The following is an 11,246-nucleotide window of genomic DNA, read 5'->3' as shown; positions in this document are numbered from 1 at the left end:
AAATAATATTTCTTTCTTTCTTTCTTTATTTTATTATTATTATTTTTTTTTATCTTTTCCCAGGAATTAAGTACACTGTAACATCTTTTATAAAACAGTACCTAAACAAAAAAAAAGGTTAGAAACTGAGGGGTGAGGGATTCATACCTTGGTCGGCTACATCAGGAAGCTGTAGCCTCTGTATCCGAGGCTTTATGGTACTTTGTTGATATAAAAAGGAGAGCGGTTCAGTGAAATCTCCTCACTTATAGAGCACCACAGTAAACCTGAACTAGTTTCATGAACCTAATCAATGCTTTTACATTTATCTCACCCTCTGTTTTTTTCTTCATATGCTCTCACCCATTTACATTCTTCCTTCTCCTCTGGGGAACTCAACTCTCATCACTCTGCTGTTGTGCTGAAAAGAGATCATAGCAGAAATAGACAAAGATTGGAGAGGATGCAAGAAGTTCAAGGAGCAAAGGAAAAGACAAGTAGTGTTTATGTGTGTGTGTGTGGGGGGGGGGGGGGGGGGGGGGGGGGGGGCAAAATTGAATCTGCAGGTATAGCTACTTGGACATCTGCCTTTGTCCCTTTGCTGTCCTCTTCTTTACCTTTCCACATGCTTGTTCTCTCTTCTCCTCCTCTGCTCTTCCTCTCTTTTCCCTGGAGTGCCACTGGCCAGAGTCTGGTTGGTGATGGCTTTCCAGTGTGTTCAGCTTCACACTGCTCATTTTTCCTTTACCTTGTCCATCCATCCATCCATCCATCCATCCATCCATGTTGTTTTTATTTTTGCTACCTTTACCAATCCCTACAATTTCTTTTTTCTCTATTTCTAAGTTTGACCATCTCTTTGATGGAAACATTTTTCATAATACTTCTCCTGCATAATAGGCTGTTTACTTCTTTAAAGAGTAGATGATGGCTTTTTGTTGTTTATATGGTTTTACAATTATAAAAAAATCTCAAAGAGGGTCAACAGTGAGAAAGTGGTGAATTATATAAACGATGTAATAAATTTACTAATAATTTTGTTTCTTAGTATTCTTATTGTTATCCTGAAGGATTATTATCAGTATGCAGATGTCACTGGTGTCATTGTTTAGCATGATAAAACCACAGTACAGCCGTATTTCTCAATGTTTTCCACCATTAAGTGAAATGTTAATGAGCCTTTCTTTTAAGGGAGTCTAATTGTGGTGCAGCAATGGTTTGGTGTTTCCAATTATTTTATTTTAACAATGCTAACACGCTGTTTCTAAGACTGAGGGGCCAATTATGGAGCCCTTTTCGTACAGAGTGACAAGTGCCTGATGAAGAAAAACAAACCAACAAAAATCCAAATATCATTGCAGTGCCAAAAGACATTTTTTAGTGGAAACAGTGCAATAAAACAAAGCTGATTTACTGTGTGTACCATCACGCAAACGCTCTGTGAACACTTGCCATCAGACTCATTACCAATATGTTCCCTGTGGGATTTCATGTAAAGGACACTCAAACTAATGAAATAATTCATAAACATGTTAAATGTGGAAAAGTTGTAGCTTGAATAAATACTTTTATAAATAATAAAATATTTTAACTGTTGATAGCGTGCAAACAGAATATCAGCTGAAACTAGAACTAAAAATCTGGAGAATCACTTATATTAGAGACAAAATGCATTTCTGGCATGTTATGCTTGAAATGCCCTCATACTAAAGTGCCAGAGCTGTTTTTCTTTTTCCCCAAAATGTAACATAAGGAAACAAAAAACTAGATCTCAGTGCAGTTTCACTGTAAGTGGTCCCCGCTGTGCTCTATATCCTCAGATTGAAAAAGCGCTGTGCATCTTTTTGAAAATATCTTTGCCCTATTATGGGCCAATGAAACAAAGATAATCTTACTGCTACGTTTTTCTTTTTCAATGCAAGCAATAGCTTTGAAAAATAGGACTGTGTGTCTAGTGTGTCCTAATGACTTCTGGTCCAGTTAGTCTGACAGTCTGATCTCTCTAGCAGGCTGTCTGTCTGAATAGTGGAGAGGGGGGAAAAAGGAACTGGTTCCTCCCACACAGCCCAGATCAGGTTCCCCGTACGCCTACACACACAATTTAGTACACACACAGATGACCATTTACACACTTTTGTGCCAATGAACTTATGCACAAATAGATGAGCGCACTTTATGAATGGACGTGCACACACTTCCATGTGCATACACTCATGCAGAGAAGGAGGATCTGTGATATAGCTTAGCTGTCTAATGATCTCTGTATTTTACATTGATGAAACAGATCAGCTGAGAGGGCAAAATGCTGTGGCGTATTTAAGTGGGAGGTTTTGGACCAGGTGAACCGGAGGTTGGAAGATCAACTGGTTCTTATTATCAATATAATGGCCTAACAAAGATGCTCTCATAGACAGCTGGCCTGCAAATACTAAAAGTGGAGGTAATGAGAAGCAGCTTTTGTCTCATTAACTGAGCAGGCTTTGCTGGCACTAGTGCCAGAGGGGTATAGGATGTAGCCTGAAAACAATTTAAATAAACACACCTATTTGAAATATTATTGAAAACTGGCAGAATGCAGCAGTGGCTTAGACTGAGAAAAGAGACACGTGTGATCTGTTTAATTAAAACCTTTTACTGAAGAAGTTAGAAAGTTAGATGAAGTGTCCATGTGACCAGCAGTCACAGCGCTTGTCTTATCTCTTGCTTTGTCCTTGTCTCTTTTTTCCTTGATTGGAAAATTACAATAACTTCATTACTGGTTTCTTTACATTTTCTAAATCTTTTAAATAAATTTGAAGTGGGATTTTTATTAAATCACTTTATTGGCCACATTTCTCCCAACTGTTTTGTAATGCACTGGCCAGTTGAAAACATATCTGTAGTACTCTATATTTCCAGTGCAGATGTTGGCATTATGAATTGAGAAACAGGGCTTTGAATTACTTTTTTTTTTTTTTTTTTTTAACATCCATCTGGCAGGGCCATGCCTGAATTTATTTTAGCCACTCCAATTCTGATTGGTAGCTTCTCAAGCTTATTGACCTGGAAAGTAAAATAAATGCCTATCTTCTTGCTTTTATCACATTCCATATAATTATTTATTGTTATTTGCGGATTGCTTTTATAATGATCCTTTTTTCTTCTTTTTAATTGTTTTATTTCAATTGTTTTAATTTCTGTGTCCTTTCTTGTTGTCTTGCTACATAAATTAGATATATGAAAACCATAAAATATAATTCTGTGTTTCTGAATTAATGAGAGAAGGTTAAATTAATATCTATATAACATAGATCCAATATTATACAATATTGTACAACATACAATATTATACGTGTGTGAAAAATGGACAGAAATGGGACTGGAGTAGAGGGGTTTGATAGTTTAGTGGGTAACCCTCTGTTAGCCTTGCATGAACTTGAATTAAATGGTTAAACATTTGTCTTTTTATTTACTGTTATTGTTTACTTTGCAATATAAGTAATGCTTAAAACCTTTTGTTTGGAAGAGGACTTTTTATATTTGTAAAAAACTTCTTCAAGCTCTTTTTCAAAGTTTTTATCTTGTATAATATTTTTTTTAAATCTGTAAAGCAGTGTTTATATATATATATATATGTATATAAACACATTCAAAGCTGTCATTTAAGGGTTTTCAGACACACAAGAATCCCTGCAGTTCACACACTGATTCTAACCAAAGTTAACACTGATCCTGCTGGACACTACAGTTAGTGATATCTATTGACTGGCCACCTCACACCAACTTCTGTCATGGCCACGCCATTAAAAACTTCCTGAATAAAAAGAATACTTAAATAATCCAAAGGCTCAAATTTCTTTGGTCATGTAATGCTTTAAATTTGGAGGACTAATTTATGGGTTTTTATTTAAAAAGAAAAAAAAAAAAAACCCCAAAAAACAAAACTCCTTTATCTATTCCTTTGATAGTCGGTGTCTGTTTATTGCTTCAGTGAATCCACAAGTTGTTATAGTTCAATCAATGCTCACTTTATACTTTATTAATTTTTATGTTATATTGAATTTTGTCCCAGCACTATCAAAAGTTGATAGGGTTTAAAGAAAAAGGATTGTGGATTTTTATGGCTTCTTGGTACACAGCACCAGTAGCTCCAAACATAATATTATGAAGAAAAAAACTTTAATTTAATTTGGACATGGCAAACACTGACCTGTTTAACACCCAACAGACACAGAGGATGGTATTAATATTCATTCAAATCCTGTACTCACACTCATTAGCCCTGAGGGATATATTCTTAAGCTCCTAAATGCTCCATTACTTTTACTGCATAGTCACTGACTTTGGCTACGAGCTGGGGTGAAAATAATGCTGTTTGAATGGTGAAACAGAATCACATATAAAGTGTAAGAAACAAAACGATGCAGTAAATAGGTCCTCCTCATCAAGATCAGTTCTCACTTTTTCTTTCTCTCTTTAAAAAGGTGTGATGGATTTGCATTTCTAAAGTCTTGATATTTTCCTTAGCTCTTTCATTGAGTGTCATTAAGTTCAGCCAGATAGGTTTAATTTAATGTTGCTATCACATTCTGCCGTTTCAGCCCTCATTCTGAGCTGAGGAGGCCTCTGGGTTCCTTTTAGTGTTTCCCACATTGCACAAAATCATCCTAACCAATGTTAAATCAGTATGTGTGTAAAAATATTGATGAATGCAGCATTTAATAGGTCACTTATGCAATTATTTAAACATTCATTCGTAAGAACCGCTTGGCTTCACAGAATATCTACCTCTGCCGTACCCCTTACTCGGTAGACCCATAAACCTCAGTCGGAAACTGGAAATAAAGCTTGGAATTTTCAAACTAACCACCGCAGCATTGACAAATAAGCACTTTTTTTTTTTTTTTTTTTTTAGAAATTAGTGGCCAAATGGGCTTTTGCACTTTTTTAAAATTTTAAACAAATTATTTCTACGTTTCTCAACTGTCATGACACAAGAGTTAGTGAAGTAGACAGGAGCCCTTCCTGTTTTGTTTTTTTTGTTGTTTGTTTGTTTGTTTTGCTTTTTTTTTTTCAACTCATCAATGTTTTGGCACTCAGATGGTTCCCAGCTGAGTAGGGTCTATTAATTAAGAACAAATCGGTAGCAGTGCTTTTCCTGAAGCATGACCTCCTGTTGACTTTGGAGCAGAAGTTTCCTCTGGTGTCCTCCTCTGCTCTGTGGGCCTGTAGGCCAACTTCCTGCCTCCACTCGAACTGTCTCAATAAAACATCAAGAACAAAGATATAAAAAAAGGTGGAGGAAAGAGTGAAATGCACCTTTAGGAACATTAGTCTTTCTAACCCAACTGGGACCTGAGCTACATAAACACACACGTGCACAAGCACACATGCAGTCACACACTGCAGGAGGCTAACTGCTCCAAGTGGGAGCTGTGCTGCCGAGGGCCGGATGAAAGGAAACACTAAAACTACAACGAGGGAAAGACAGGTGGCCAGTTTGGCAGCTCCACATATGTGCACACATTCTCTGACACATGCATGCACACTAACTTGCACATATACATATGTACGCAAACTCCTTCCGCTTCAAACCCCCTGTTGTGCACACCTGTGAAAGCGCCAAATCTTGGACTCTCCAGCTTTCGTCCTTCCTCCTGTCCTACCCTGTCTGTCCTCGTGTTCCCCACAATTTATCTTTTCCCCCCTTTCTCTCTCTGACAGGTCTAGTGCGTAAACATTCCTCTTGTAAGTTAGCAGCCTGACTTGTCCTTAATTGGTTGTTAAAAAGACATTTCCTGCTGAGGAGGATACCACCGTGCAAGCCTCTAAGACTGCATCTGTCTGTGAGGGCATTCTCCTAAATTATGGAGGATAAATAAGATGCGTGTCCACATAGGTGTCAATTTCTGTTAGATCATCAAATGCATCACCTGTGCACACACCAACATCATTCAGTCACTTGATTGCAAAATACTTGGAAATTATAGAAGAACAACAGACTGGCAAGAGTAAATATCTCTATGAAAATGATGAGAAACAACTTTGGAGCTCAGTAAAACTAACAAACTATCTTTCATGTCTTAAATCTAAATCTAATAAAGATGAGTCCTCTGAACACACCCTGGATTTTAAATGAGATTTTTCACTTAAGCTGCTCTAGTCAGGTCTTTATTCACTGAAGCGAAAAAAAAAAAAAAATCTGTTCTTGAACTTTTTTATTATATATTATCTCAGTAATCATATGGTTGAACTCCCCTATATACTGTCTGTAGATACACCAATTATTACTGGGATTAATGGGATTTAAAGTCCAATAAAGCAAGAATCTTAAAGTCCAAGCTCTTCCAAAATCATCTCTTGGCAATATATTAAATGAAGCACCACTTTGAGCATGTTTTAAATATTGTTTATACACATTTGAATCTTTTGACATTTCATTTTATACCAATTAAATGACACATATATCTGCCATTAGGGTACCACAGTGGGTCAGTGACGTATACAAAGTGCAAAATTACATACAAAACTGCAAATAATTCTGCTAAAAACATGGAACATGACTTGGTGTTCAATAATGCCACTTTTTAATGAGACCAGGCTGGCTCTGACCAAAATCCATGTTCTTTCAAGATGAAAGGCTCCAGTTTTTGCTTTCAGATCTCATATAGCAGACATGTATATTCAGGCAGGCAAATACATTCATAGCAAAAGCTTTTATACAAAGAGAATTACAAGTGAGGAATCAAACTTAGGCTTCAGTACACAGCAAACCCTGTTTTACACATCTGCTGAAATAAGTTTACTTAAAAGACAGGGCGCATACAGAGCAGGTGCAGCTACAAAGAAGGGCAGAACTGTATGAGAAAGTGTGTTAGGAGTGATTTTGTCAGAATTTTGTTGATTTGCTGGTTTTCTGATTTTATTAAATGGATTTATAAATAAGTTGATGTTACCCCAAATATACACTCTATACCTATCAAGCTTTTTTGTTTTTGTTTTGTTTTTTTTCATCTGTCATTTTCTATAGTTACGCTTAATCCTTCTTTTTCTGTTATTTTTAAGGAGGCATTGCATAAGGGAGCAATGCTATTTGTTGATCTTATGCAACAAAAACTTGTCTAAATAAATACAACTAATTTATTATGGAGTTCTTTTAAATCTTATTAAAGGCAAAACAAGTAGCATTGACACCTAGTGTTTCAAATCAGAACTGCAGTCGAAAGAGAAAAACATGGAGAGCGTGTTTAATCAACAAATGCCACGCAGCAGCTGTTTTCCCTTAGTCTCACTTAATAAATTCATTTGATAGTAATTTCATGAGTTTATAAGGACAAACACAGTATTCACTTGACCAAAACATCATTACATTTGTTGTTGTAAACTAATAGGCCACCAATTTACTCCACTAGTACATCCATACAGTCACACAAATTAATTTAATGAGTGCCGAGAAATAAATTAGACTAAAATCTTTGTAAATGAAGATAAACTTTTCAGTTTATAAAAGCAAAATTCCGGTGTTTACCTGTTGAGGAAAAAATTTGCCAGCTCTGGCCATCAGTCTTGAAATTAACTCGGTCTCTCAGACTTCACCTTGCAATAGAGTCTCCAATATTAATCCTCATTTTATTCTGTTTTTTCTGGTTTGCTTCTTTTACTAGCTTCCATATCTGCACGCTGCTATTTTTGCTGACATAAAATACCAAACGCCGCCATTGTTTGGCAACCGTGGGGAGTCGCATATGATTGGTTATGGAACCAGGAAGTAGGAAAGAGCTACACCGTGCACCGAAGTTATGCCGTCATGTAAATCTTACTTTGAAAGGAGTAAAACTTGACAAAGACATTGTTGATGTAAAGACAGAGATTGTTTATAGGGAAGCTTGCCTGTAAACAGTTTCTTTTCCACATTTGCTGATATTAAGTAAAAGTGTAAATCTCCATTATGTCGCCCCAAGGCAGAAATGCATTAAACCTGCATTATTTTCCAAAGGAAAGGTGACTCCTTCAGTCACCAAAAGATTAGACTGTTTAACTCAATGAAATTTTTCCAAAGTTAATTGTTAATTAAAAGTGTTCATCTATACAGCATAATGTTTACGTTGCAACTTGTGGTCAGATCGGGTTATACTTTGTGTTGTCAGTTCCAAGTTGTCAGTCTGATCTACCCTTCAGTAGATAAAATTAAAATTAAACACGAACTGCCCTTGAGACTTCATCTTTAACAGGACACAAACAAATGTGTGATATCACAGAAGCTGAGATGTTTTGACGTTTTTGTATTGCTGCTTTCTAGCTACACAAAGCATTACTTGATGTCAGGAATACAGGTAAAGATATTTATTGGTGATAATATTACTATGAGTGCATTGTTGGGACAAAAAGGAAACAGGAAATGGCAACAAAAAATATTTAAAAGCTGTTGATAAATAGCTTAAATCTTATTTCTTATAATGTGGATGGTGACACAAACTGTTTCTATGGTTTCACTAAAGCCAACCTGACACAGTATCCCATATGTTAATAATTGTAATGAAAAGTACTGATCCAAACCAGAGGGAAGCCAGGTAGCTGAACAACTGGCAAATAGAAAAACCTTTAACAGTCTATATACACATCCAAACCTTAATCAATGCCATTTTTTGGAACAAAAATAATAAAATAAAAAGTGTTCATAATTCAATAAATTTTATATACAAGGGAGTATTATAACAAGCAATGAGAGATTTGAGATGACATAACTTTGTGCTGTCAGAGATGGAAAACAAAGCCAAATTTTAACTGAATACAGGCAGAGTGACCGCTTGCTTACAATCACAGGAAAATGTGTGAAATCATAGCAACCAAAAGAAAACAGAATATCTAGTAGCTGTTCAGCAGGTGATGCTGAACTCTCCCTCCATTCTTGCATTTAGTTGTCAACCACAAGCAACACTGGGTGCCTTACATACACTTTTCTGCTAGAACTGGGCTGTGATGGATGGATAATGGAGATAGATGGAGACTGAGACACGCCCTATGCTGCCTAAGCAGCACACACACACACACACACACACACACACACACACACACACACACACACACACACACACACACACACACACACACAACTGCAAGTGCAGCACAGTAAGTGTTTCATCCTTTTACAGGCTGTGTGAATCAGGAGGCACTTTAGATTTTATTAGCCTCAAAGCAGGCGTGTACAGATCCAGTTATGAACACGTGCTGCCCTCCCTGGAGTGAAACTCTGAAGATCCTAAGCACAGTTATTGGGAGGAACAAGAAAAATAAAATGTGAAAATAAAACAACTGAAGCAAGAAAGTGGAATTTTAAATAAAATACAAAGAATTAATATGCTAAAGTGTCTTTTCACAGAAGAATAGGTTTGGGTGGGGCAGGAAAAATGAGCAGGTATACATAATAGCAAAACTTTCTTGGACTGTAGACAGGGATAAGAGAAAAAAAACTGATGGTAAGAAGGAGAGAATTAGAAAAGACGCCAAGCCTTCAGTCAGTAGCAGCTTGCCAGAGCGTTGCTATGCTTCGCCAGGTCCCTGTGCTCTCTGCTCTGTCCTCTCCAATAAGACCCTTGGTTTAATGCTGGAAAATTCTCTCCAAGCTGTCAATCACCCCCTTTAATAAAAACAAAGTATAACATTGCGGTCTCACTCGCTCTCCGTTCCCCTTCGAGAATTAGAATGCAAGGTTTTGTCTGCGGAACTGTGAAAATCTCCTCTGCTTTTATTAGCAAAGCCCTGGTTCGACAGAAACTCTGGAAAAATCTGGCCACTCTCTGCTCTGGGTCCCCCATCTGGACTACATTAAAGCCAACCACCTGGACCCAAACCAAACCTGAAATGAAACTGGGGGTATTACAGAAAATAACTCCAGGATCTGCCCACACACACCCACACATACACACAAACACACACAGATACATATCTTCTTTAATTCACTCACATACACACACATTCATTTGAGTGTGTGGGTGTGCTCCAGACATGGTTCATGTAGCCTCCTGTTTCTCTTGCTTTCTATTTCATGCTTAATCAGATTTGCTTCAGGGAAACTATTCTCAACCTACATGATGAGATCTGATTTGACTTGCTGGCTGGTTGGATGTTTTTTTTTTTTTTTCATTTGTTTGGTTAACTGACAAGCTGATGGGCTGGTTGGGTGCTGACAAGCTGGCTAACATGGCTGGCAGAATGAAAGATGGACTAGCTGACTGATGAGTGACAATTAACAACTGACTGAGTGACAGCTGGCATTACACAGTATGCATGTGAGATTAATGAACCCTTTCTTCTACCAGCTGAACCAAGAAAAACTTAAAACTTTTAGTCTCTGGCCCTAAGTGCCCTGCAAGTCAGTCAACAGCCAAGTCTTCTTTGAGTTTCACATTATTGCTCATTGCAGGATATGAAGCTTGACGTTTCAGCAATCAATACAACGTTTTTATACCACGTTATGTTGACATGATCTTAACTTGTTGAATATGTCTAAAATGATCTTATAATACATATATCTTCTTGTTGAAAAATTGTATAAATTCTTAATACTAAAAAGGGATTTAAATCTTCACAAAATCGGCACAATATTCTTTTGCACCTTTTCATAACTTTTCATGAAATTCAATTAGTTGGTGTTAACATCAACAAAAAACTCATACATATGCCTCACTGGGGTGAAACGCAAAGGAATACACTGAGCTGATACAAATAAAAACCAAGTTATACAAGAAAACTGAGCTGACTCAGTATTGCCAAACAACTTTTTACCTTGTGATTTTGGTGTTATGGTGATTGCATGTTGCTTCAGTGGTTGGCCTCATCGCCTCAAAGCAGGAAGGTTCATAGTTCAAATCCCAGATGGGGGCCTTTCTGTAGAAATTGCATATTCTACCTCTGCCTGTGTGGGTTTGCTCCTCGTGCTGTGGCTTCCTCTCCCAGTCCAAAATCATGCATGTTAGATTCATTCTAAACTGAGCCGAGGAGTGAGTAAGTGGCAAAGTACCCCATGGTTTGCCCATTGGCAGCTGGGATAAGCTTTCACAATCCTAAATTGGACAAAGACAGAATAGAAATCAGATGTCGCTCACAAGTGGTCAGTTTTAGAGATAAAAACTTCTTGACATTCCTAAATACCAATAAACTGTGTTACAAGTTTGCAAACAATGCTGAATGCTTACTTAAACAAAAAAGACAGGTAACTAAAAAGCACTTCTTTTTCACAAATTTCCAAGCCTTTATCATGACAGAGCTGGTTGTCACTTCCTTGCAGT

At 37.1% G+C, this 11,246-nt stretch overlaps 1 long non-coding RNA gene across 1 annotated transcript; it reads right to left on the bottom strand.

Moving 5' to 3' along the window:
• Window positions 1-5,007: 5,007 nt before the first annotated feature.
• LOC121642321 lies at window positions 5,008-11,017 on the bottom strand. The gene is made up of 2 exons (XR_006010867.1): window positions 10,744-11,017; window positions 5,008-5,214 (listed from the first exon to the last, which is right to left on the bottom strand). It is a non-coding gene; the product is annotated as an uncharacterized LOC121642321 (long non-coding RNA).
• Window positions 11,018-11,246: the final 229 nt, after the last annotated feature.

This window comes from Melanotaenia boesemani, chromosome 6 (genome assembly GCF_017639745.1).
Source record: "Melanotaenia boesemani isolate fMelBoe1 chromosome 6, fMelBoe1.pri, whole genome shotgun sequence".
NCBI classification, from domain to species: domain Eukaryota; kingdom Metazoa; phylum Chordata; class Actinopteri; order Atheriniformes; family Melanotaeniidae; genus Melanotaenia; species Melanotaenia boesemani.
Note: the sequence above shows the minus strand (reverse complement) of the source record. Positions and strands in the feature narration are given on the sequence as shown.